Source organism: Herpailurus yagouaroundi, unplaced genomic scaffold (genome assembly GCF_014898765.1).
Source record: "Herpailurus yagouaroundi ecotype Mexico unplaced genomic scaffold, PumYag 161, whole genome shotgun sequence".
Taxonomy (NCBI): domain Eukaryota; kingdom Metazoa; phylum Chordata; class Mammalia; order Carnivora; family Felidae; genus Herpailurus; species Herpailurus yagouaroundi.
In genome coordinates, this window is record NW_024412402.1 from 6,765,827 (window position 1) to 6,778,559 (window position 12,733).

At 45.0% G+C, this 12,733-nt stretch overlaps 1 long non-coding RNA gene across 1 annotated transcript; it reads right to left on the minus strand.

The window, feature by feature from the left end:
- Positions 1 to 7,949: 7,949 nt before the first annotated feature.
- LOC121035241 (uncharacterized) lies at positions 7,950 to 12,254 on the minus strand. The gene is made up of 2 exons (XR_005792816.1): positions 12,169 to 12,254; positions 7,950 to 8,457 (listed from the first exon to the last, which is right to left on the minus strand). It is a non-coding gene; the product is annotated as an uncharacterized LOC121035241 (long non-coding RNA).
- Positions 12,255 to 12,733: the final 479 nt, after the last annotated feature.

Sequence of the window (12,733 nt, forward strand, 5' to 3'; positions counted from 1 at the left end):
TCAAAGAAAGATCTCTGGAATCAAGGACACAATGGACACCACAGGGACTGGACCCTTGACAGCCTATGTCTCTCCTCTCATGTTACACTTTTCTTTCAGGGGTAGGTCCCCAGAAACTTAAATTTTTTTTTAATGTTTATTTATTTTTGAGAGAGAGAGAGAGACAGACAGACAGACTAACCACGAGTGGGGGAGGGGCAGAGAGAGAGTGAGACACAGAATTGGAAGCTGGCTGCAGGCTCCTAGCTGTCATCACAGAGCCTGACGCAGGGCTCAAACTCAGGAGCTGGAGATCATGACCTGAGCCAAAGTCGGACCCTCACCCGACTGAGCCACCCAGGCGCCCCCACAGAAATTTAATACTAATTATAATGTCCTTGAGATTGCAGATGTGTTTGAAAACTAGAGAGGGTTTACAGTTATTCTTATAAATTCATCAGAATTACTTACATTGCAGTGCACAGAGTTTTCTCCTTATGAGCATGATCTTTGGAAATTGGCTATGAAAAATCATCATAAAAGATGGCTTCTTGATAATTGTATGTCGTTCCTGATAGCAGTCATTGCGCTGATCTCAATCTGCCTTATGTTGGTTTATCAGATTCCTCCACGAGACAGCCTCCCTTCCAGCTTTGGATAGACCACCACCCTTGAGTATCACTGCATTTTGTTTACGTACTCACCAGCCAGGAAGCTTACACTGAACTTCACTTTCTGTTGTTCCTAAGATGATTACGACAGGTAGTTTTTCACATACATCCTGCTCCAACAATCTACCTCTTTGGCGTGTGGGGGAAGTTGGGAAGGCGGTCATGCACAGCTTGCTCGACCCCTGTGGGCTGTGTAAGAGTGCTGGAGCCTGGAACATCCCCTTACCTGGAGATAAGGAGACTTACCAGCCTCTGCTGGGCTTACTCTCTCATTTGGGAGAATCTTATCCTGTTCCAGGTTTGATGTGTACTCCTTTGTCCTGCTTAAATGTGCATTTCATATGGCAGTGTGCCAACCCCACATCTGTTCCTGGGGGGAGAAAACGGGGTCCTTTGCTTGCAGCACAGGAGGATGTATACAGATCATCTCTCTGCATTGGCTGTGGGATGAACCCACGTGGGGGACCAGTGCTCACTGTGGAACCCGATCTTGCTCTGTCTCTTTTCTATGTGAATGAACACGTGTGTGAGTCATGTCTTTCTTGGTGACCCCAAAACCTGCAGACCATGTGGCAGGTTGACATCAGGACCGTGGTTCCTGGTGGTGGGCCTCGTTATGCTATTTGCTATCCTCCCCTCAGTGTAACAGCTACCCTGGCGGGGTAACAGGTGTCACTTGCTCAACAGGGTAGCCTGTTGAGAGTGTGTGGGATATGCCTTCCCTCTCTCGAGAAGCACTATCTTTTTTTTTTAAGTTTTAAAAAATGTTTATTTTTGAGAGAGAGAGAGAGAGCACAAGTGGGGGAGAGGCAGAGAGAGAGAGGGAGACCCAGAATCTGAAGCAGGCTCTAGGATCTGAGCTGTCAGCACAGAGCCGGACGCGGGGCTCGAACTCACGGACTGCAAGATCATAAACTGAGCCAAAGTCAGACACTTAACTGATCCACCCAGGCGCCCCTTGAGAAGCACTATCTTAAGAACATATTTGTTGTTTTACTCCTTTACCAGTCCTGGCCCATAACAGATGCTCGCACATGTGACCAACTGAATTGGCCTGTAATAAACCCTACCTCCTATTGTACAGCCCTCAAGAGTCGCAGCCGTGCTCCTAGACTGGTTTCTATGACAACTTCTCTAGGGACAGAGGAAGTTTACTCAATCCCTGTGTCCCCAGGAACCAGGGTGGCTCACCCGAGGCTGCTAGCCTCTAGCCTAACCACCACTGATTCTTCTGGGGTTGGAGCCCCTGGACTTCGGAGGTTCCCAAACCCCTCACCTCAACTGCGTTTTCTGTGACAAATACGGCTGCGTTTTGTTCGATTTCAGCCAGGTTCTGATCTAGTAGCCCATCCAGAAATTTGGCGTCTGTACTTAGGAGGATAATGAAATCAATCAATGACCTGCTTTGAGGGGACAATTCTTACTGGCTTGTCCTGTAAATTAAAATGAGAGGGGCTTGAAACACCTGGGGACAGAACTCCTTAGGGTTTTGTCATGTAGACAGCCAGGTTTGTGTCCGTACACCCCCCATTTCTAACTCAAAGCTGTCTTCCTTCTTCCTACCACACATGCATGACTTCCTCGCCGGAACAAATCACGGAGTCCGTACATAAATGAATTGCACAGGAAGACAAAAAAAAATATGTTGTTTTCCCTGCTCGGCGCAGATGTCAGTCAGCATCCAAGCATTTGGAGGATGTGATGGATGTTGCATACCCAGAAAAGTATGCTGTTAGTGTATTAGCTAGGGTGACCTATTCTTTTAGGCTCTTCAGAGAAATAAGTATCATTTGCAATGGCTTCAGTCGCACGCTCGCTCTGTCGTTTTGTGTAATTAGGGATGGCCGTTTTCTCGAGGGGGGCAGAGATTTGGGCTGGTGTTTCTTTGTCCCCTCCCCTTTGTCCCCACCCCCAGAACAGCTCCATTTCTGTAGCCCTCAGAACGCTAATGGCCTTTGGACAGAGTCAGGCACCGAAGCAGAAGGGGCAACATGGAATATGAGGGTAACGGAGCAGGGAGACAGGCCCAGATGACATGTGCAATCAGGTCTGTGGACGGAGGAGAGCTGAGTGACAGAGCTGTTTGCTGAATGTCCTACCTGTCCGTCACCTGGTGTCAGATGCCCCCTTGGATATTGGCCTCTTATTTTTTTCCCCGAGAACAGAGGCCCTACTGACGCGAAAGCTTATGCATTTTGACATGTCAGAAGAGAAAGTGATAAAATAAAAATTTTCCTGCCGCACAGGGTGAAGGGATTTTTAAACGTGTAATTGTTTTGAGCATTTGCCTCTTTCTAGCACTACCCTTTTATCTACTGCTCCTAGAAATGACTTCATTGAGCCGACTCTCCTCTCGCCCCGCCACAGGCTGTTTTCAAAGCCCGAGCCACCCGGCTTCGCTTCATTAGCGTCTTTGTTTGTGTACCAGCATCATTGATGATATCAGTTATAGCTCTGGGAGTTTGGTTTGTTCATACATTAGCCGTCATTAGGAACAAACAGCAAACAGCTTTTCTCGGGAGCAAAGCCCATTTCTGCCCTGACAGAGCCTAAGAAACAGAGTTCCTTCTAGGTACTCTTTATGCCTGACACCAGGCTTTCTCTTACACCAGCTCCGTTATATTCTCCTGAGCTGGGGTGATGAATCCTTACACCAGTGGAGAAAAGGTTGTTTATAAGATTCACAAGCAGGATGCTTCTCACTACCAGGACCTAGGAAGTCCCGGACTTACCATTGTGTGACTCCGATGGATCACGTTGTTACATCGTGGACAATCTTATCTGTGGCATCCTGAGACTAAGTGAAGTCTTGGTTGTCAACATTTCAATTCACCCAGTGAAATTTTTTTTAAGTATGTATTTTAAGAAAGATCTTTGATCTGCTATCTAATCACTGATGGATTGTGACAATGAAAATCAAACCACTCTCTTGCTAACATTTGAGGGCTGTAATTAAGCATAATTCTAAGTAATGATTACTTTCTTGAGGGAATTTCCTGTGGTTTTATTTGAGTGCCGACAGACCAGCTTCTGAGGAGTTTAAGACCTTGGATATGCCATCACTGAGTCAAGCCCTGCACCCCATTTGTTTCCCCAGTCACCTAAAGGTCATCACATTGCCAGGTGATTCATCGATTCCTGAATTGTCAGTCCTTTCTACCAACTAACCCTTATTTGCTTTCTATTTGCTTGATTTCTTAAGCTAAGACCACTGATAAACCAAAAATGGCTCCAAAACAGCAGATTCCATGAAATACACAGAGACATGGCCGCATATCTACTCCCTGTCTTTCCAGTATATTTTTCATCATCTGTAAATGGTGATGGAACACTTTATCTGTGATCTGAACTGTCCTATTAATAAGTGACCAAAAGGATTAGCCATGTTTTTGTAGTCTGATGTCTCCTATACCATAATAATGACAGGAACAAGTCTTCCTTCTGCCAACAGACCACATCTGTTTGAACTCTTCCTTCTGTGTGGTCCACGCAGATCACTGTGCCTGGTGTGGAAGAAGTCCTTCGGGAGCACATTCCCAGATCTAGGGGAAAGCCCGATGCCATGCAGAACTCTCTTTGCGATTTACCAGTTGCTGGAGTAGCTCCCTTCCCCATGAAGAAGCTGGTGCTTAAGGACAAGCAATGTTTGTGTTCTCTGTCACAATATCACACCCTGGTGGGTGTGATGTCTGCCACTAATTTGCAGATTTGTCTTTCCCTGCAAGGCTTGATTTTCTGAGGTTATCTGATGCATCCTAGATTTGATGTCGACAATTCAGCTGAGCTACCAGCAGGCAAAGGTGGTCTAGACCAGGACTTAGCAAACTTCTGCAAAGAGGGATAGTAAATATTTTCAGCTTTGTGGGATATATGGTTTCTGTTACAACTACTCAGTTCTGCCATTGTAGTGCAAAAGTGTCTACAGATAATGAGTGTGGCTGTGTTGCAATTAATTTTATTTACAAGAATAGGCAGTGGGCTAAATCTGGCCCCTGGTATACATACAACATGTCAGTCCCCGCTCTATAAGAGTTGTCTCTAAGTTTTTTAATTGTGTGTGCTATCCATTAAAACAAAACACTTTTAAGTTTATATCCCCTACAGCATTCATATGAATAGAACTTTAAAAAAAATCAATATAGGGGCATCTGGGTGGCTCAGTCGATTGAGTGCCCAGCTTCAGGTCAGATCATGATCTCAGGGTTCAGAGTTCAAGCCCCATCTGGCTCAATGCTACCAGTGTGGACCTTGCTTCAGATTTTATGTCCTCTCTTCCTGTCCCTCCCCTGCTTGCACTCTCTCTCTCTCTCTCTCTCAAAATTAAAAATAAACATTAGGGGCGCCTGGGTGGCTCAGTCGATTGAGTGGCCGGCTTCGGCTCAGGTCATGATCTCGCGATCCGTGAGTTCGAGCCCCGCGTAGGACTCTGTGCTGACCACTCAGAGCCTGGAGCCTGCTTCTGATTCTGTGCCTCCCTCTCTCTCTGCTCCTCCCCCACTCATGCTCTGTCTCTCTCTCTCTCTCTCTCTCTCTCCCTCAAAAATAAATTAAAACATTAAAAAAAATTTTTAAAGATAAACATTAAAAAATGTGATAGAGATGCTATAATGCTTTCAAGTATAATTTTTATTATAACTTCTTATTATCACTACTTAAGAGTTAAGAAGCAAAAGATTTAAGATTTTTAAGATTTAAGATTTAAAAGTGCAATACATACCATGGTCTAGGTTCCCAGTTAGTGACAGTGGATTTAAACTCCTAATTCAAACAGTCTTCTTGATAATTTCAAAATTTTTTGGCTAACTTGTTAGACCCAACTACATCTTAGTCTTATCTTGTAATGTTGCTGACAAAGAATTCAAACTATGTCATATTTTAACAGACTCATATTGTTTGCTCTGTACTAGGCACTGTCCTGAGTGTTTAAAAAATATTAACATATTTAATTTTCATAAAAACCCTGTTGGGTGTGTACTCTAATTACCCCCTTTTCACATGTTTGAAACTGAAACATAGAGAGGTTAGGTAACTTGTTCAAAGCTACGCGATTCTAGGTGGCTGGCCCCAGAATCCTTATTCCTATCTACTGAACTCACCTGCCTCTCCCACTTTCTCCTATGCCCTTCTACTTTTACTACTGCAAGCAAAATTCAGTCTACGCTTTCTTTTCAGGGGTATTTTAAGTTCCTTGTCTATTTAGGGTAAGCAACTTAAGGGAAAACTAGGTAATGTGGTCACTGTTATGGGCTACACACTGAGTTCCCCCAATACAGTCAAGTCCTACCCCCCAGTATGTATAAATGTAAACCTCTTTGGAAATTGGGCCATTGTAGATGTATTTAGTTAAGGAAAGGCCATGCTGGAGTAGGGTGGGTCCTTATTCCAATAGTCTGGGGTCCTTAGAAGAGAAGGGACACAGACACACCGGGAGAAGAGAGCTGGTGACAATGGAGGTGGAGATTGAAGCGATGAAGCTACCAGCCAAGAGACAGAAGGGCTGCCAACAAGGAAGAGAATCTGGAAGAGGCAAAGAAGGGTCAGAGGCAGAATGACCCTGCTGACATTTTGATTTTGGATTTTAGCCAGCAGAAGTATGAGACAATAAATCTCTGTTGTGTCAAGCCACCTAGCTTGTGGCTTTGTTACGGCAGCCCTAGGAAATGGATACTCTCATCATGTCCGAAACTAATGGAATGTCCCCTTTGTGCACCAGTAACCCAACGTGCCGCTTCTCCGAAGTTCTTTTCTCAAGTAATAGCATTTTAGTTTACAATCTTCTCGATCATACAAGCTAGAAACTCATCCTTCACACCATACGAGCCACCAAATTGTGTTAACTCTATCCCCTCCTTCAACTTAACATCTTGGCCATTATATCAACTTCCAGAGCAATTTTTTTCTTCACTTTTTTTTTTTGAGAGAGAGAGAGAGAGAGAGAGAGAGAGAGAGAGAGAGAGAGAGAATCCCAAGCAGACTCTGCAATGTCAGCACAGAGCCCCATAAAGGGCTCAATCTCATGAACCATGAGATTATGACCTGAGCTGAAATCAAGGATCAGATACTCTACCCACTGAGCCACCCAGGTGCCCCTCTTCACCTTTCTGGATTTTTAAAATTAATTTATTTATTTTGAGAAAAGCAGAGAGAGTGTGAGTGCACTGTTAGCCCAGAGCCTGGTTTGGGCCTCGAACCCATGAAGCTGTGAGACCATGACCTGAGCCGAAACCAAGAGTCAGACCCTTAACTGACTGAGCCACCCAGGTGCCCCTCCTCTTTCCCTTTCTTATATTTCCAATGAATTCTTATATCTGCTACGATGATCTATCTTATTAAAGAACTTACAGTAACAATAGCTACCCTTTACTGAGAGATTCCCTTGCACCTGGAAGTAGGTTAAGCTCTTTCACATGTATTTGACCTTCACATTAGGTGGTGACAACTATCATCTTCATTTTAGGAATGCAAAAAGTGGTGCCCAAGTTTGCGAGTTTATCACATGTCAGAGCTGGAATTTCGAGGCTTACTCACTCTGCCATTCTCCTTGTAATACACCACCGCACCTCCTTAAGATGGGAAATACTGGAATGGCATTCAGGCCAAGCCTAAGCTATGTCTCCAGGCTTATTTCCCTGCACCTTCCTCTACAACCCTCTGCCCCAGGCACACCAGGTGACTCATCATTCCCTGGACATGTGGATTCACTTTCCTGCCCTTATGGCTTTGGCTATGCCTTTCCCTCAGTCTAAACATCCAACACTACCCACAGCCCTTTGCCAATGCTAACCTTACCGATGGCTTCTTTCTCCAGCACACTAAGTCAGAATTACCTGTCCCTTCCACTGGATTGCCTGCTTCGGCAATTTACATGCTAGCTATTTACATGTATCTTTCTCCTGTGGTCTCAGTGGCCTCCATTCAAAGACTAGGTCATTTAATTCTGTCATTGTTTTCATCCCATTTTTATAACAGTGCCTAAGTAACTGTTGGTCTGAATGGCTAATAACGGCAGTAGTAATCATAATGGCAATGTTAGCAAGTCTTTGCTAGCCATTAATACTCAACAGTTTCAGTGGTGCCTGGGTGGCTCAGTCGATTGAGCGTTGGACTTTGCCTGAGGTCATGATCTCACCATCTGTGGGTTTAAACCCCATGTTGGGCTCCATGCTAACGGCTCAGAGCCTGGAGCCTACTTTAGATTCTGTGTCTCTTTCTCTCTCTCTGCCCTCCCCCACTCGTGTCTGTCTGTCTGTCTCTCTCTCAAAAATAAATAAACATGAAAAAAATACTCAACAGTTTCAGTCATGTTTGAAAAATACAGTTTTTAAATTAAAAACATTGTAACAGTTTTTCTTTTCCCACAACTGAAATTTCTTAATCTGTTCACCTATTTTGATGGAATATGAGAAGCTTCACTTGAAATACTGATCCATTTCTATCCAGTCTGATGATCTGTGTGATAGATTCATTTATTATGTGGTAACATCAAAATCTGTCCAGTCTTCTGCAGAAATGAAATGCTCCTGAAATTGGGGGGAGGGAGGATGGATATCCAATTTGTTTCCTACTCTGCAGAAGATATTTCCTTCGTTCCTGGATCTTGAAGCAGGTCTGCTCTGTGAGTGATTTTAGGTCATGTCCCAGCTGGTTTGGACCTAACCTAGGACTCAGTTACATTTCATGATTGGGGATCCAACTCAGTTGAAAACAGTTCATGCACCTCACTGCTTCCACTGTCCCAGCAGCTTAATCCCAGCCTTCAATTATGGTGGAGGCTCAGAGAACTGACATAAGATCAAATTGCATGCTTCTGAGCACACGGAAGGAACCCAGAGAAGAAAACAGAGAAGAAACTAAATGAGCCCCGTGGGAGATCAACCCTGAGTGGACATTCTGGCAAAATGGCAGAGTAACTTTCTGCTTAAATAAGAAACTATTTATTTTTTTTTTTTAATTTTTTTTAAAAAAATTTTTTTTTCAACGTTTATTTATTTTTGGGACAGAGAGAGACAGAGCATGAACGGGGGAGGGGCAGAGAGAGAGGGAGACACAGAATCGGAAACAGGCTCCAGGCTCCAAGCCATCAGCCCAGACGGGGCTCGAACTCACAGACCGCGAGATCGTGACCTGGCTGAAGTCGGACGCTCAACCGACTGCGCCACCCAGGCGCCCCAATAAGAAACTATTTAGAAGTCAGTTACGTGTGAATGATTAACAAAAATAGTTGTCAGTGCGGGTGCCTTCATAAAGAACAGACTGCAGAAAATGATTGGGAAATAATTAAAACAGTATATCGCACAGAGAAATGTTATTCAAAAAGCCTCTCGGGTTCTTTAATTTTTTTCCAGGCGCGAAAAACATCCCTGTTTCTGCCCATAATTTGAAATATCTAGAATGTTGAATTTATCGACAGAAAGTGTACTTACCATCTAATCAGAGAAATCTTAGAGGGAAAAGAGTACTGTACACATCATAGGTCCCCTAGAGACTCAACTGCTCATAACTCTGCATGAATGGGGGGAAAGTGCCATATTCCCATTAAAGAGCAACACAGTTGGTTAAAGAATGAACAAAAAGCAGCATTTCTTCATTAGTGTCATTGCAGGAAGCTGATGCTCTGAAAGCTGGAGGCCATCAAATGGGATATTGCAGCAATAAAACAGAATGAAAAAATGAAATGCTCCATTCTCTTGTCAATCTCATATGCTTGTCTCTTTCTTGTTAATATACCAGGCGCTACCCTGGTAAGCTAATGCGTATTTCCAGTTTCGTTTTGTGCTTGGTAATTGTGCTATGGGCACTTATTCATTTGACGGAATTTGCTTTAAATGAAGGAAACTGGCAGGTTGGAAGAAAAAAACCCCAATGTTGCCAAATCACCAATTAAGGAAACTGCCAGAGGGCAAACCGGTCCTGAGACTGGTATCTGTAAAGATGATATAATGATATTGCACTGCAAAAGACATTTTGAGGAGCCACTTAATGAAGGACAGAAGAAAGGTGGATTACGGGGCGGCTAAGATCAACGACTGCCAGATTTAAACCACAAAGATAGATACGACAGGGTACAGCCGTTTTTGTCCAAGATTTTGGACCTCTAAACAACAAATATATCCAACTGTGATGCAGTTGACGGGAAGGCTGATTGTTCTTCTGTAAACAGGGGAAAGTCGGACTCATAATCCACTCTCTTTAAAACTCCTTATTCGGAAGGGATGTCACCTTAATCGACAGGAAGGATATGACAATGAAGTCGTAATCCTGGCCCACCTTCTTGGACCTCAGTCTAGCGAAGGAATAGACACACAGGCCTATGATGCTTCAAAGGATGAAGCAGAATATTCCTCTTTCTCCACTGAGTTACCCGTCGGCCGCCTGTAGGTATCAGGGTGGCCTTTCTGTCTCTATGTTCCTCACTCTTCTTCCCTACAGGAAGTATCCTTGATTTGGTTCCATTTCTCCAATTTCCCCCCAGGACCCAGATCCATCTGGCAGTGGGGGTGGGAGATGTGGAGGGTGGTGAGGCGGGGGGGAGGACAGCATTCAATCCTGAATGTCTGGAATTGCTAAGAGGCTTTTCATTCTTTCCCATTCATAAAGACAGGTATTTTCTTTGGTTTTGCTACTGTGATTGCTTCTTAAGGATAAACTTCCATGAGTTATTACATGAACCCCATCCTTATCTCCTTCCTCTGTTTTGCTGAAGATCCCCTTCCAAGAAAGGATACAGGAGGAAAAGATGAGGGAAGAAAGCCCCATCTTGCCCCGGAGGACACACATGGAAATCGTGGGGTGAGCCAAGTCCTGAGAAATTACTGAGAACCTGAGGATAATTTCTGATGAATTACTGAGAACCTCTGCTTTGTGTGGTCACCAGTCCAAAGCTCTCATGTCGTTAACTCTGCTCTATACTAACTAGTTCCCTGATTTGCAAGAGCTGCCCTAAATCACCTAGCCCTTGCCCTGAAATACCAAAAATATCCCTCCGTGATTTCCCTCCCCTGAGAAACCGCTAAGACTGTCAACATGGTACTCCCCTGAATTTCAGGAAGTCTAACTTAGCTTTGCTTGATTGAAAGTTTCTTCTGGTGGCCCTTTTGGGGATTGACAGAACAATTCAATAATTTTCCATAACAACAGATGTCTTGGCTCCTTGGTAATTTCTGTAGTCATGTGGTCTGTGCATAAACACTTCCTTTTTCTTTTAATGTATCTGAGGATAAGACCCAGAAATACAGCAATAGCCATGACTGAAAGGTCATGCATCTTAAAACACTAATAAAGCATTAAAGGGAAGTGTTCATCTGAGCAGTGCCCAGAGACCTGAGGGGGTGGCACTGATATTGTAATAGACGAGTTGAGATTTGGATACAGATAGGAGTGAGGTTTTGTAACCTCACCTGAGTCCCTGGGCTCTATAAGCTAAAGTTCCTCCTAGAAAAAGAGCTTATGTCATGTCAGTGCCTGGGGATCAGATACACACTGAATTGTCTGGCAAACTAGGAGTGGAAGGATGCACTAAGGGAGCCAAACTACAGAGAAGGGCACAAAAGTTCATCGTGAGATGAGAGGACATAGTGAATGAGCATCTGTGTCCAGGGTCAACAGGTATACGCAGCCCTTGGTGCTTGGACCTACCCATGCCCCGTCATCCTGGGGGCACACCACACTCTGGGAAGTATGCACAATGGAAAGAGCCCTCTCACTGGGTTTAGCAACCCCTGGGGCCCAAGAAACCCTGCTGTGGTTGTTCCCCACAGGGAGAGAAACAAAAGAATGTTTCTCTGGCCCCACCCTTGGCAGATCAGAGGGTTGAGGCACAGAAAACTGGAGCAACAGGGGCTGAGTATTGTAACCTCACAGCGCAGGGACCCACCGAGGGGGTGGGCCTGAAACATGAACATATGGAACCCCTTGCCCCACTTCCAGAGACTCCCAGAGGGCTTTGGGGCTACAGTTTTACAAGGAACCAGGATTATTTTTAGGAGCTATCCAAACAAGAACGAACGAGATTTCGGTATGAATCTTAAGGAACCCCAAGCTTGAGCCCACAGGTTGATGATGCTTGGAGAGATCCGAGTCATATGGTACAAAATCACTGATTTCCTGGAGGAGTCTTGGTGGGAGGGAGGTGGCCGGGGGGGGGCGCGCCGCCTGTGCATGCCGATGCAAGAGATGACCGAACATAACTGTTGCAATCTGGACCTCTTTGCCCACTGAATTCTTAATCTCCATAGACTGATCATTCTGGGGAAGCAAGCGGTCAAAAGCAAAAGGTGGTCTAGAATAATAGAAGCCAGTGGGACCTGGAATGAGTATAGGAACACACTTGTGGCCGAGATCCACAACCTGAAATGGCCTGTTAAGAGGGTGTTATCACCATGTAGGATTCTCTATGCCTGCACACATCCACTCCCGTGGGCTGGTCGGGACCCAGGAGGCAGAGCACTTATGACCTCTGTCTCTGTGCCTGAGCGTAGGGAAGAGGAGTTGAACACAGTCTGTGCTATCTTGCATTTACCTCTGTTGGCTCCACATACTGATGTTAATGATCTGTCCCAGGTCTTCCAGGGCAGTGCTCCTTTAAAGGGTCTGCCCTGCCGGCCTGGGAGGATGGTAGGGAAAAGGAAAAGGGCTGAGGAACCATGCCAGTGTTACTGCTCCCATGCTAACCCTCAGCCAGTTGTGTGCCTTTGAATGAGCCCATTTGTCTCCCTTAGGTATCTTCTTCGTCGACTATAGAAAAAGGAACTAATCCCTACACTCTGTGTGACACACTCTGCCCTTCTTCTATAGTTCATGGACATGTAGCAAGACACAGTGCTGACAGGCTGTCCTACCTTTCCCCACCTCCTCTGATGAAGATGTGACAAAGTTCTCAACGGTGAAGTGTGATGGGAGTGATGGGTCCAGTTCCCAGTGTGGTTTCTTGAGACCAGACCAGGAGGGGTCATAGGCTTTCCCCTTTCCACTTGCTGCAACCCAGATGAGGTACCCTCTCAAAATTAGAAGAAACAAGATGGAGGGGCATCTGGCTGGCTCTGTGGGTGGAGCACGTGACCCTTGATCTTGGGGTCTTGAGTTCA